Genomic DNA, 14,490 nt, shown 5'->3' on the forward strand with positions numbered 1-14,490 from the left:
TTTTTGAGTGCCCGCATGGCGTGTGTAATTATGGTTTTGATGGCTTTGACAGCGATGATGTTATGAAAACAAGAGGCATGTTCTTGTGTGACGTCGAAGCGACAAGAAGGGAAGAAAGAATGTTTGATGCTTTTTATACATTTTGGACCGCCTCCAAAACAAGATTGCTACTGCTGATATTTTGTTTTTTGGAAAAGCGTCAAAAAGACAATCTTCTAAATTTTCTCATTGATCGCTTGTGTCACGTGATACTGTCGTCAACTACGTCCGTCAGAAATATGTTCATTTTACTTTAGTTGTTGTGAGAAAAAGTGTGTGGGCGTATTTGAAATTATGCCGTTGCTCGAAGAACTTATTTTTGTGCAAAATGTGCGGAGAAATTGAAATGAATAAACGTTCGTTTATTTGCATGCGAGCGTGTGTGTGTGTGTGTGTGTGTGTGTGTGTGTGTGTGTGTGTGTGTGTGTGTGTGTGTGTGTGTGTGTGTGATTGCACAGACGTAAAATATAATTCTGACTCATGTGCATCTCCCTCCGTCATGTTAACCTAAGGCCAACTTGGGGTTGTGTAATCCTCAAAATATGTGATAATCTGATGGAGCTAAGTCAGAAAAATATGCAGGATTGGCCCAGTTTTCTTTAATCAATTCTCCTAGATTTTTGGTCAGTAGTGCTACTTTAGAAATGGCATCATCATGATGGAAGATGGCTCCCTTTGACAAAAGAAATGTCGTTTTGGGGTCAACATGGTTTGCAGGAAAATATTAATGTCGCTTTAATAATCTGAAATGATAAGTTATTAATTAGTCATGGTGATATGTTCAAGTTATAACAAGTAATGCCTAAAATAAATTACAATTGTTTAAAATGCACCTTCTACAAACTGGCAAACACTTTTGCACCGACCTGATAAATTGATAGAGAATCAATAGATAAACAGTATGACACGCGCGTGTGTGTGTGTGTGTGTGTGTGTGTGTGTGTGTGTGTGTGTGTTCATAATGAGATCTAAGCACTGTCTGATTCCGGGAAAGCGTCTACAAATATTTCTTAATTTCATCTCAGAAGATTGGTGTTAATTATCTCCCTTGTTTGTTTTCTATTCGTCGGCGGAGTGACATATTTTCCCCGGCTACACGCACCGACAACAGTGGACAATGGACCGGATTTAAATGGACACATAATTTCTCCAAGTTTTCCCATATGAACAAAAACATATGGCCCCTATCAGTCATATGTTGTCAGATAAAGTGCAAAACAAAATTCAAGGACCGGTAAGTAGCGGTTCAGTTTATTAGAGAGAGGGAGAGACGACCGACGGCGACCCACTCACTGACAACGCGTGCTTTGTTTATATTATCGGATCTAAGCAACGATTATTAAAAAATATATATTTTGCATGTTTTATTAAAATATATACATATATATTACTTTCGAACTTAGCGAAAGAACTTTTTAGTCAGTCGTTTTAAGTTTAGCGTATATTTCCTTTGTCTCTCCATGTCGTTGTGTTAATACAAATTATATTTTTGTGATAAATAACAATCTGAACTACGGATGTCCATAAACGATATAATCACCATATTGAATAAACCACATAATCTTATTGTGAGTATTGTTGTATAAATTTATAGGTTAAAGCTGTTACAATTTATAGTTTTGTAGCTGAATAAACATCTTAAGATTTACATGTGACGTAGTTGTGACGTAAGCAGTTTCAACTACGAACGGAAAAAGCCGAGTACACATATAAAACAAGCTTTCTTTCTTTTTTATGTTATTTTTTTACTGCAACAGATGTGTAGTGTTGTAAATAAATGAAGACGTAAAACGAACCCTCTTCCCAAGGCTTTATTGAACAATTTCACAGCTAAAGCAAGAGTTGTTTTTAAAGAAAAAGGAACGCGTGTAAAATCATGTGGCAAGAAACTGAATTTGCATATCTAATTTTTTTTTTTTAATAGTAAGAACGAAACAATTTGCATTAGCGTTTCCTTTTAATGAAAATATAACAATCTCTCCCACTTGTAAAAAAGATTGTAAATAGCTTTTTTTTGCTTTTTTTTTTTTTTTTTTTTTTTTTTTTTAAATAAATCCAGTCACTGGATTGGTCTGCGAATTCTGTTAGATCGGCGTGGAAGTAGTTCGCTATTCGAAGGACCGGTAGTCCTCTGGGAAGGTTGGTTCTTAGGGCTCTGACTATTATAGTTAGATTCATTTTCTGTATTAGGTGTAGTACTAACGGGACTTGTTTCAGTCAACTGGGTCGGGTCTGAATTTGCAATGTCGGGTTGAATACTTTTAGCAGGATTTTGAGGTCTATCAGAGCATGGAAAGCGAGCTAGATATCTCAGCGCTACTGAATATTCCTGGCCATCATTATGTTGTATTCTTGCATGTGTAGGGTTTGCTTCGAGGAGTTCCACTACCTCGACAATCAGGTCATATTTGCTCCTGTTACCAAACCGTTTTCATAATACCTCCCCAGAATCACAGAGCCAAACAGGTAAAGCAGTACCAGTAGAAGAGCGCCTTTCAAAGTTGAACATGCGTTCGTGAGGAGTTGCATTTGTAGTAGTGCACAGCAGGGAGCGAATAGCATTTAAAACATCCTGTAGAACATCCTGCCAAGTGCTAAGGGTAATCGTCTAGATTCCAGAGCTAATAACAGAGTGTTCCAAATAATGCTGTTGTAGCGCTCGCATTGACTGTTGCCTCTTGGGCTGTATGCAATAGTGTTGCCGGATCCAATTCCAAGTCATATCAAAAAATGTTTGAATTCTTCTGGAATGGATAAATGTGGGGAGTCCGAATATGGAGAAAATATTTGTCAGGCACTAGATTGCGGTTTGTGAAGAACAATCGCAACAAGGGAAAACAAAAGGAAATCGACTGTATTCATCGACGACAGTAAATATGTAACGATATTCTGTCGAACATACCGTGACAGGTCCTTTCTAGTCTATAGAGAGGTGCTGAAAGGGAGCAGTAGAACAGATCAGTGTATTATTAGCAGAATCGAAGAATTGAGGTTTTATTTTAGCACAAGTCATACGCCGGACTTCATCAATTTAATATGCCATATTTCGTGATCTTACAAAATGCCAAAAGCGCTGTACTCCAGGATGTATTAATGAATTGCGTAGTAACTTTAGTTCCTCCAAGGAAGAAGCAGCAGCACCATACACTCTTGATAATGCATTGGCAACAATTTTTTCACTTCCGGGACGGTGTTTTATGTCATATGACAACGGGAGAAGTTCCATTTTCCACCATATACTTTTATCATTTTTAAGTTTTTTTCGGTTCGCTGGTTTAAACATAAAAGATACGGCTTGTGATCTGTTACAATAGTAAAGTGCTTCCCAGCAAGGAGATCATTTTCGGATGCACTCGACTATGGCATAAGCCTCTTTCTCGACTATGTGAATTCGTATTTCAGATGGGTTTAGTGATCGAGAAAAGCCTCTGAGGCATCGGTTTCAATAGGAAATGGTAATTCATCATCAATAACTTTTACAAACGGTTCGACAACGTCTTAAGTTTTTCAAAGGAATTGATAACTATAGGAGGCATGGGAAATTGTTTATTTTCGACCAGTGGACGAATTTTGTAAGAATACTTAGGTATCCATTTCCCGTAATATGAAAAGATACCAAGACAACTTTTTACCGCATCTGAATCTGAAGGAGGAGGCATTTGCAAAAGAGGTTTCAAATGCTTAGGATCTGGTTACAAATTTGGTATCCAAGCAAATTCATGGAGTGAAGTGAAAACTTTGAATTTTCTCGGTTTACTTTGAGGTTATATGTTGAGGCAGCCTTTAAAAAACACTCCAAATTTTCCTCATGTTCCTCCTGAGTTTTACCGCAAATAGTAATATCATCTATATATGAAAAAGTTCCAGATAATTTGCTGTCAGAAATGAAAGAATTCATAAACTGTTGAAAAGCAGAAACCCCATCAGTAACACCCATGGGTATTCATTTGAATTAATACAAACGATTTCCAGCTTGAAAGACTGTGTAGGACCGATCTACGGGATGAATTTCGATCTGGTAGTACGCTTTGGATAAGTAAATTATACCAAATATACGATATTGGGCTATTAGGTTCAAGAGATCTTCAATCCGAGGCAAAGGGTATGCATCAAGTAAGGTGAAACGGTTAATAGTTTGGGAGAAATCAACTACTAATCGTTTCTTTTTATTAGGCGACCAAGTCACAACAATCTGAGCACGCCATGGTGAATAACTTGTTTCAATTACATCATCCTCAAGCAGTTGTAGAATTTCCTTTTCAATGAATCGAGCATCCTCCGCATATCTGACCAACTGGTACTTCCAGAGTTTCTTGGCGATGTGGAGTTGCAAATAAGCAGGTTTTAGATTACCGTAGTCGCACCGTTCATTTGCCTCCATTCTCTAATGGTCTCACTGTATACATCTACAGTGTCACTCCCAGTATGGCACTCAACGTGTTGGTTCAACTCTTGGAAATCCAGAACTGGTCTGACCTTCCTTTTTATTAGTTGCAGAAGGGCCATCAATGGCAAGATGTCTGATTTGACGTCATCAATCAATGGCAACAGTGTACCCTCCTCGATCCATCTGTCAACTTCTCGTTCAAAATCGTCTCTTGCTCCTCCTTTGAGCGAATTATTGTAGCATGACCCCCTGTTTGTTAGCGTTGGCGGTTTATTCTTCCACACCCACTCCACTGTCCACTGATTCCCGTTAAATTCCGCTTGTAAATCTGGATCACCGATCGATATCCATCTCTTTTCTCCTGCCTCGTTGATCCCTTCGTTGACTTGCTCTGTTACTGTGACATGATCAGGATGATGGCTTCTTGTCCTTCCATAACAATCTCTCACTTGGGCATTTGTTGCGAGCATGCCTTTATTCCTGAGTTGTGGCAGCCACTGGGACTTTGGCTTCTCCTTGCCAGTTTCCCGGACTCGTATAGTTCACTGCCATGTAACCACTCCGGTTACACTGGTGGCACACCATCTTTTTGTGGAACTTCCTGTGGTCTCTCCGCAGGTGTGGGCCCCTAGAGTTGAAACATGCACCTCGTGATCTTGGCCAACTTCTACTCACATCCTTCCGCGCTGTTGCTGCTGTTCCTACTAACCTAGAGGGTTGGGTGCTCACTAATATTTTTGCAGTTGGGAGAAGCTCGCTCATCTCCAAGGTCTCAACACCCAGGACCTGCTGCAACCCTTTGGAAATCTCTTCCAGGAATCCAGTGACAAATGCCATCTTGGTCACGTAACTTGCTGCTTGCTTCCTAATTCCTGATTGCTCCACCAATTTTTTAATCTCATTAGCATACACATTGACGGATTCCCCCATCCACCTCATTTCTTTTAATCTGGTGAATGCCTCAACTGGCCCCTTGGCAAATGCCTGGATAAATCTGACTTTAATTGCGTCAGCGTCATCTTGTTCCCGCTCATTAAGTGCATCATCCTCCAGGAATAATGGTATCACTGTGGCAACATCACCTATCTTTGGACCTTTTCACTAGGTCCACTTTCTTTAGCCGAGTCACCACATCGCCTTCACCACTGAATGGCTTTATCATATTGTTCAGGCCAGTGGCCATAGTCGAAAATAGCTTGTTATTTTGTTGATCAACTCATGAGAAGTCGTGACAGTGGTCGCCAAATGTGTGGCTAGAAATCCAACAATTGTCAGAGGTCACAACCCTACTTCTTAACCCGGGCTACGTTTATACAGCCTATCCTCCCTATTTGCATGTGTGCGGCAAGATTTCATGAGAGCACAGCTTATAAAACCACAGGTGCCATATTTAATCTCTCTCTCTTTATCGGCTGACCTCGCCCGACACACACAGAGTAAGACTTCTGTTTCCTTAACTTAAAACAACAGTTTATCAGCGCAGAATATTATAAAAACCTGTGTTATATCATTAAAAGTAAACAATAAAATAAATTAACTCACCAGTTTTAGTCAAGGTTATTTTTTGGCAAATATATTTTAGAGTCATAAAAGAAAGTATTTACAAAAAAGAAATTATTTAAAAAAAAATATTTTCTCTTAAGGCAGAAAGTAAAAAAGTATTTATTTACACGTAAATAAATACTGAAGTGTTTATTTACATGATTGTAAAAAAATAAACAAGTTTGTTTTTGGTATTAGTTGTGCCTTGATTTTACTAATTATGCAAGACTCATAATTAAACATGATTTTATGTATGTCTAAATCCTAAAAGACTGAGACAATTATTTGGTACACTGTATTGTATCGTTAAGGGTTTAATTAATCTAAGTAACTTTGACAGTTTTAAGTTTAATTAAAAAAAAAATACAAAAACAAACAATAAAAAACAAGCAATAGTCGATAATAATAAGGATTTCTTCCACTTTTTACAAAGATTTTCTATTGTTACATTGTTATTATGTTACAAAACTCAAATTTTAAAGAAAAAGGTTACTTATAAAATTTAATTTACCAAAAAAAAAAAAACTCTCAACTGGAAGTTGTGACTGACAAAATTCGTTTTGTTTTTTATTTGAATAATAACTTATTATTTTTTTTACAAAGATTGAAGCATAAAAAAGTGACATACTGGGTTGCAAAAAATGTCTCAGTCTTATTGGTCCCCTGACAAAAGGAGGGTGGACCTGTTTTCACCCTGGCCCATTTGTCTGTCTGCACTTTTTTCAATAACTATGCCTTGGAATTTTTTGAAATTTTGCACAAACATTAAACATGATATGAGTTAAAAAAAAAAAGTAACAGAACAGATTTTCATGGAAAACTCCAGTTGCCTCCCTTAGGGGTGCCTCTTCGGTTAAATGGCTAAAATTGACACTTTTGTGCTTATTAAAAGAAATTGATGCTTTGGATTTTTATAAAACTTTCTGGAAAGTTGTAACCAACTGATTTCTGTATAATTTTGTTTGTCTATACTTTGCAATAACTCTTGGGTGTGCCCCAGGGGCTCTTTTAGGGCTAAATAAAAACACTCCATTTTTGGTACTATTTTACCATATTTGTCCAAAATTATCTGTGTATGTCTATTTAGTAGTTTTGCATGGTGTTGAACTTGGATTTTAATATGTTAAAGCCTTGGCAACTTCTGGGGCGCAAGCAAATGATGGACAGTCATTTCATTTTTTTACATGGTACAGAACTCAAATCTACATATGTTAAAGCCTAAAACTGCACCATTTGTTCATTTTCACTAGGATTTGACGTTCCCTGGGGATTTTGGGGGCTGAATGGGGGGGGGGGCTGAACTTAATCATTTTTTTATGCTTTGTTCACTGAGTACTCACGGTGGACCATGCATGCTGCACTTGTTTGTAAAAAATAAACATGACTACGACTAAAGTCATTTTATTGTTTATTTTACTAACAACAGTTTTTGCGCTAACAGACTCAGTAAACCGCTCGTGTAAAAGGGAATATTTAATAAAAGTTGGGAGATTTCTGTAGTAAATATTTTTTTAGTTATGGGCATAAAAAGATAGTTGGTGAAACTTCTGAGTAAATTTGTTTTACTGTTTATTACAAGATAGTTTTACAATATTTTATGCTGACTCACCTAGTCGATCGCCTGTGTCAAAGTTGCTTTAATCAGCAGAACTGTGGCAATCAGTCGTACATTGATTGTACATAATTTTTAGTCATATATTTTTAGTGAAACCGTGTGCTAAAGTATTTTAATGTGTTGGTAATTGTAGCCTGGTAGACCTACATAAAACCTACCTTAAAAAACTTGTTTTCTATGGGTGTTTGGGTGTGTTGAAAATGAATATCACATTTAAAATTGGGTCTGGCAACTAGTTTTAAAAATACTGGAAAGATACTTTTCCACACGTTTCATGTAGTTATATAACACGGCGATCATATTTGTTCAAAACAGAAATGGTGAAATGAATTTAAGATAATGAAGAGTTAATCTTTTTAATAAAAAATATATATTTGTGCACTTGCACGTACAACAATGGCCACCACTTGTAACATAAAATATCACATTTAAATTTTCCGCAAACAAGTAATTTTCCAGATAATAACCAATGTGAGTTTTTATGTTATGAGTGGTTGTTGTACGCACAAGTGCGTGTATATTTTGCAGCATATGCACACGCGGCAAAAATATGCACGCTTGCGCATACAACAATTGCCACCACTTATAACATAAAGAATTACATTGCTTAAGATCTGGAAAATTATTTACTTGCGGAAAATGTAAATGTGATATTAGTTTTCAGCATACCCGAAAATCTAGAAAAGTCATCATTTTAATGTTAAGCTGGAAACCAAGTATAATTGGACAAATATGACTGCTGTGTTACATTACTACATGAAACACACAGGAAAGTATTTTTTCAGTATCATGAAAACTAATTGGTGAGCCTAATTTTAAATACAATATTTGTTTTCAGCACACCTGAAAACACCTAGAAAACAAGTTTTTTGAGGTAGGTTTTATGTTGGTCTACCAGGCTACAATTACCAAAGCATGTTCATGGCATTGTAATATTTTGTCCAAACCTGATTGCTTAGTTACATTTTCAACACGGTTTATCGAAACTTGTTTGACGGAATTTTTGTTTTGTGCAAAAAAAAATAAAAATAAAACAACAAATATATAAGTAGCTGTTCAAAATGCAATAAAATATACTTTTCTTTCTAACTGAAAGAAGAACATGAAAAAGAAAAAAAGTAATCAAACTTCCAAAATGTTCTGCGGGTGTCTATCAGCCATATTTGATTTTAAGTCTAACATTATCTTTTGATTGAACTTTTTAATTAAAAAACATGCTTGCAAAGATTTTAAAACACATATTAGTAGGTAAAAAAAAAAGCTAACTCTTATTGTATTTAGTAACATTTACTGACCCTTTTTTTCTCTTGTTTTCACTATTCTTCACCATGCTCAGATATTATCACCTACACAGTGTCAACAAATAACAAGAAGTAAAATATGTAATATATTGTCCGAAATAAATATCAATGTTTACAAATTAGGTACATGAAAAGTATCATTCTTAGACCAAACTACTATTACTACTACTACTAATAATAATAATATGATAAATTTCTTCAGTTAAAATATCTGTTATGTTTCGCCTGGGACACCAAATCAGCTATCATCATCTAGAAATCAGGGGAAGTAATGTAACAATGAAACGTCTCGAGAAATATGCCGGAATGCCGGATTTTTTTTTTTTTTCTGACAAACTTTTGGAATTAAAGTAAAATTGGATTTTTTTTTGCCGGAACAATTCAATAATTTAAATGAAACACTCTTTGAATAAAAGCAACATTGGATTTTTTTTTTTCGGAACAATTCAATAATTTAAATGAAACACTCTTTGAATAAAAGCAACATTGGATTTTTTTTCTGAAACATTTTTTGAATTAAAATAAAATTGTCATTGTAACAAAAGATACTTTGTGAGAAATTAATCTCACAAACTCAATACTCCCTGGCAGAGGCAAAAATAATTCCACAATTACAAAACCATACCTTTTAAACTCAAATTTTATTCAGTTATAACATCAAAGAAAGGTTATTGGTCCGGGTACAGTCCTTGCAAAATGGTGGGTCATTTTTGCCTCCCAAATTGGGAGCCAGTAGTTAACTCCTTTTGTTGGAGTGGTAGTGTGGTTTTCCTTCGAAAAGGTCCATGATAATTCATGATGTTCTCTGCAAGAATTCTGGTGCCTTTAATTAGGCATAAATCGAGTCCCTTGGGACCTTAATTGAATGGAGAAAAGTTCAAACATTTAGGTGATACAAACATGATGAAAATGTTCAAATGATGCCATCCTCTAATTGGCACACCATAAAGGCGTCTCTGCTTGTAGAGATTACAAGTCCTTTTTTCACCAAACATTTAGGCGATATAAATATGAAGAAATTGTTGAGGCTCCATTCCCGATAAGGCATTCTTCTCGGAGCCGACTTTTGGTGAGTCTCGCTCTGCTGGAGATTGTTGTAGACTGAAAAGCAAATGGATTTTTTTTTTTTTTTTTTACATAGGCATCACCACTTATCAAGGCCAAGAGGCCACTCGAGGATAAGGGTTAAAGAGTGTATAGTAGAAATTGGACAATATAGTAATCGTTAATAATGGCAATTCGGTAAATTTGTTAACTTATATGGAACGGCTCATCAAAAACTTGTTTACGTTAGACTTGAAGACAACCATATTGTAATCAGCTGGAAAGCAGAAAAACGGAAGACAATTCCATAGGCATGCAGTTCTAAGAAAGAACCTTTGCTCATGGAATCTACGTTTGTGTTTGGGCACAGATACAGAGTGGGGAAATTAGTGATAGTGTTTTCTGCTAGATGGGTGTTTCTTGTTAAAGTTTGGCGAGGGGGGGCATAGATTGGAGCTCAGCCAAGCACTTGCCACGAAAATAACGATAAAGCAGAGACAAACTCGCAACATCTCTTCTGTGAGAAAGAGGTTGCAGGGAAGAGAAAATGACATCCCCTACAAGGCTACGAAGTCTATTTTGGACTCTATCAAGGCAGGATAAGTTTTTTCTAGCAGCTCCTGCCCAAATGTGGCAACAGTACTCAATCCTTTGACGTACCTGGCTCTTATATAGATAGAGAATTGCATCAGTAGTGAGATATCTACTGGATCGATAGAAGGATCTCACCGTTTTTCCAGCGGCCTTGGCAACGGATTTGATGTATGTGTTCTGTTTAAGATCAGGAGAAAGGGTAAGCCCAGAAGCTTATCAAAATATGAGGCCTTTCCAAGGCGAGAGCCATTCATTTCCATTGATGCCAGATGGGGATCAGAGTGTTGAAAAGGTGCCAAGTAATTATCTTGGCGCATTCAAATTAACCAATCAAATGCTGCCTACAACAAATGTGTGTAGACGGCTTAAAACATGAAAATGGCATTGTAACTGGAATTTCTCACAACTTTTAATGTATTTGTGGCATCTGTTGAATGGTGAACAAAGTTATATATATTATAGTTTTAATTTTTAAAATTAATAAAGTAAGTAATTTGAATGGAATAAAATGAATAAACTTGGCCGACTTATTGTCACTTTTGAATCAGGTTTGGAAAGCGCCACCTGGCGACAATTTAGTGAAATGCACCAAAAAATGGTGCCGTCCGTGTAATGCATAGATGTCAAGCAAAAAATAAAAAAATTGATAATTATTTGCTAAGTTATTGAAAAAAAAAAAAAGAAAAAAAAGCGGCCCAAATAATAGTGTATTTATTTGTTCCCCCACCGAGCAAATTAGGCACAAGGCCGATTTTTAAAGTGAGGAATGAAGGGAAAATGGGGACCAACTCCCCGGGGAGTAGGGGAGCTGGATAGTGGCAATTGGTATGAAGGGTTGCCCCTACATTGACCAAGGTCTTATATGTGGGATTTCCACCACATATGGTCTTTGCTTGCAGTATCTGCCGGAACAGATACTACACTTTGAGATATTAAATTCTTTATTCATGTTAAAATACATTGAAAATCAACACTGAACAAAAAACTTAGGCACATGGCCAACTCAAAAGGGGGGGGGTCGTTGGTCATCCTTGTCACTCCATAACTAAACAAAATCAAAAGTTTCTCCCAGCTAGTATCTTTCACCATAATACCGCATTCACCCTTTCATACTGGGGGACATCCTACTTAACTCCCAATTTTTAAAACATTTTTTTTTTAACACTTTGATCTTGGCCCGAGGGCCAAACCTCCAAAAGGAGGCGGAACCGCGGCCCAAATAATAGAGCGTATTCTTTTAGGTTCACACCGGTTTAAAAGTGTCTTATTCGGCCGCCATCAACCTGATTGCCGCTATTTATATGCAACAATTTATAAAGAGATTACAACTACGGTACTTCTACAGAATTTGAACCAAGCAGTATATATATATATATATATATATATATATATATATATATATATATATATATATATATATATATATATATATATATAAACCATAAACTAACTATAATCTAAGTTTTAGTTTCAGCAAAGTCCGTTTAATTCGATTCAAATTCTATAGAAAAAATCTGAATATAAAACGAAAAACATTGTTAAAAAAGAAAAGGAGTGAAAAACAAGACAAAGCAAAAGCTATCCCGCCTAACGCCGTGTAAAGAATAGCTAGTTATACTACAAATCTCTTTTTTCTTTCTTTCAGATTTTGTTTTGAACTTTGCGAACATTGATCTGGCGAGAATGTAGAAAATAAAACTTCATTCGATAAACAACTTCTGCTACTGTTTACGTTTAAGCAAAATATGGAACACCGTTCGGGAAATAATTTACGTTTTTAATTTTAACTAAATCCAAAACAAAAACATTGATTCTGCTTAGTAGATTAGACAAAAGGCAACTATTAATCACTGAATTTCTTCAAATTATTTAATTTGCGTTTTACGTCAATCAATTTTAATACCCAAGTTATGTTTTTGTAATAATTATACATTGTGCGTTATATTTTTCCTTCTCAGATTTCGCTGAGAAATATTTATTAAAATATCGAAGAATACCTCATTTATCTGCGTGCGTTTTTTTTCGTCTATTCGTAAGTTTTATAAATAAATATTTTATTTTCTAAAATAACATACGAGAAAGCTAAATCTAATTTTAAAAAATCCCATTTAAAAAATCGGAAAATGTGTAGTTTAGCGGCGTAAATTATTTGATAGAAAAAAAAATGATAAAAATTATTTATTTTTATGGCGACACATTATTAGACCCTAAGGCTGAAACACATTATTAGGCCTTAATATATATATATATATATATATATATATATATATATATATATATATATATATATATATATATATATATAATTAGATCCTAAGGCTGAAATAAAACCAGAGAAAATTTAATTTTTATTATTTTTTTATAATTTTTATTAGACTAAATCTATGATATTCGAGGTCGCCGTATTGCTTTTAAAATTTGGCCTTTCTAAGATGTGACAGATTGGCCTTTTTAAGGCTAAATTTGGCCTTTTTTTACGCTCTGTATTGGACCTTATTTTTGGTCGCCATATTTTTTTGTAATGAAAGAGTTTAAAAAAGACAAAATTTGGCCTTAAAAAGCCAATCTGTTAAACCTTAAAAAGGCCAAATTTTAAAAGCAATACAGCGGCCTTGAATGGCGTATATTTAGTTTAATAAAAAAGGATGTAAATAAATAAAAATGCATTTTTTTTTTCTGGTTTTATTTCAGCCTTTGGATCTAATAACGTGTTTTATATAAAAATAAATAGTTTTTAGGATTTTTTATTGGTCAAATAATTTATACCCCTAAACTACACATTTACCGAACAATCTGACTATACTTTCTTTTTCTACCTTTAACTGAACTATATTTTGCTTGATCTTTTCTTTCTGCCAGTCTAGGTATATCACGTTTGATGTGTAGCAGTGTAGCAGGCTTATTTTAGCCACAGTTGTCCAATTACACCACTAAACACAAACATTGCTTTTATTGAGGACCTGTATTGTATGACCCCTCCCCCTTCTCTGAAAAATAAAATTCTACTTTTTCGTTTTAGACGATTACATGAAAACAACCTGAAAAAGTTGTTGGTAACATAGAAAGGCTTATTTATATAATAGCCAACAAAACAATAAGTCAATAAATGTTACTAAAGGCAAAAGAAGATACTCTTCTATATACCAGGATATTTTTTTTTCATTATATACTTATTTTTAATTGTTTATTTATTTTGAAACAATACTAGAGTCAAGTCTGTTGAGTTATAACCAAAGAAAAAAAAATGATGGTTTTATTATAGCTATTACCCCCTCCCCCCGATAATTGCTCTAAAATCGAAAATTAAACAAAATACTGATAGAATATTACATTTTTGCACAATTAGTGACATTTATTGTATGGGTTTGAAGAAAGAAAATTGTTTTCAATATTGGGTCTTTCTATTTGTTGTTTACAAGATCCACCTTTGGTAAATGTTGGTCATCAGTTTTTAGAGGATGCGGTTCATGCCAATTTTGAGGTTTTACCTCAAGTGTGAGCCGGTTTTAGAGAAATATTTTCAGTGAAAAAGGTTGTTTTTATAATTAAATGTGAGAAAACGAAAAACATTGTTATACGGTAAATGAGATAATGAGTTCCGAAGGCATATATTCACAAAAGAAATATTTTATATGCAGGGCTCTATGGACAAACTTATCTTTAGTTGACCTTTGACAACTAAATATTTTCGTTTACTAGCCAAATAGAAAAACTACTAGCCAAACCCACTTGATTTTTAGAATATGACATTCTAGTTCTGTGACGAGTATGTACATCATACATTTTTTTTATGTGTGTGTGTGTTTTTTAAATAAGTATAATTCTAAATATACAACAAATTTTATGTTGATACTTGAAGATATAAACATGCTAATTTCTTCAGATATTTTTTAAATAGCCTTTGTTAAAAAAAAGAAGAGTATATTGTTCTATTAAACTTTTATTGTTTAAATAATTTAACTTTGTTT

The 14,490-nt window shown here is 34.8% G+C and overlaps 1 protein-coding gene across 1 annotated transcript in view; it reads left to right on the forward strand.

Moving 5' to 3' along the window:
• The first annotated feature begins 1,064 nt into the window (after nt 1–1,064).
• The window catches only part of LOC145279747 (uncharacterized), a 53,830-nt gene continuing 40,404 nt past the window's right edge, over nt 1,065–14,490 (forward strand). Inside the window, exon 1 of the mRNA XM_080131047.1 lies at nt 1,065–1,273. The gene's annotated coding sequence lies outside the window, so the exon portion shown is untranslated. The remainder of the gene's footprint in view (nt 1,274–14,490) is intronic.

Source organism: Euprymna scolopes, chromosome 7 (genome assembly GCF_053919585.1).
Source record: "Euprymna scolopes isolate OS-2025 chromosome 7, ASM5391958v1, whole genome shotgun sequence".
Taxonomy (NCBI): domain Eukaryota; kingdom Metazoa; phylum Mollusca; class Cephalopoda; order Sepiida; family Sepiolidae; genus Euprymna; species Euprymna scolopes.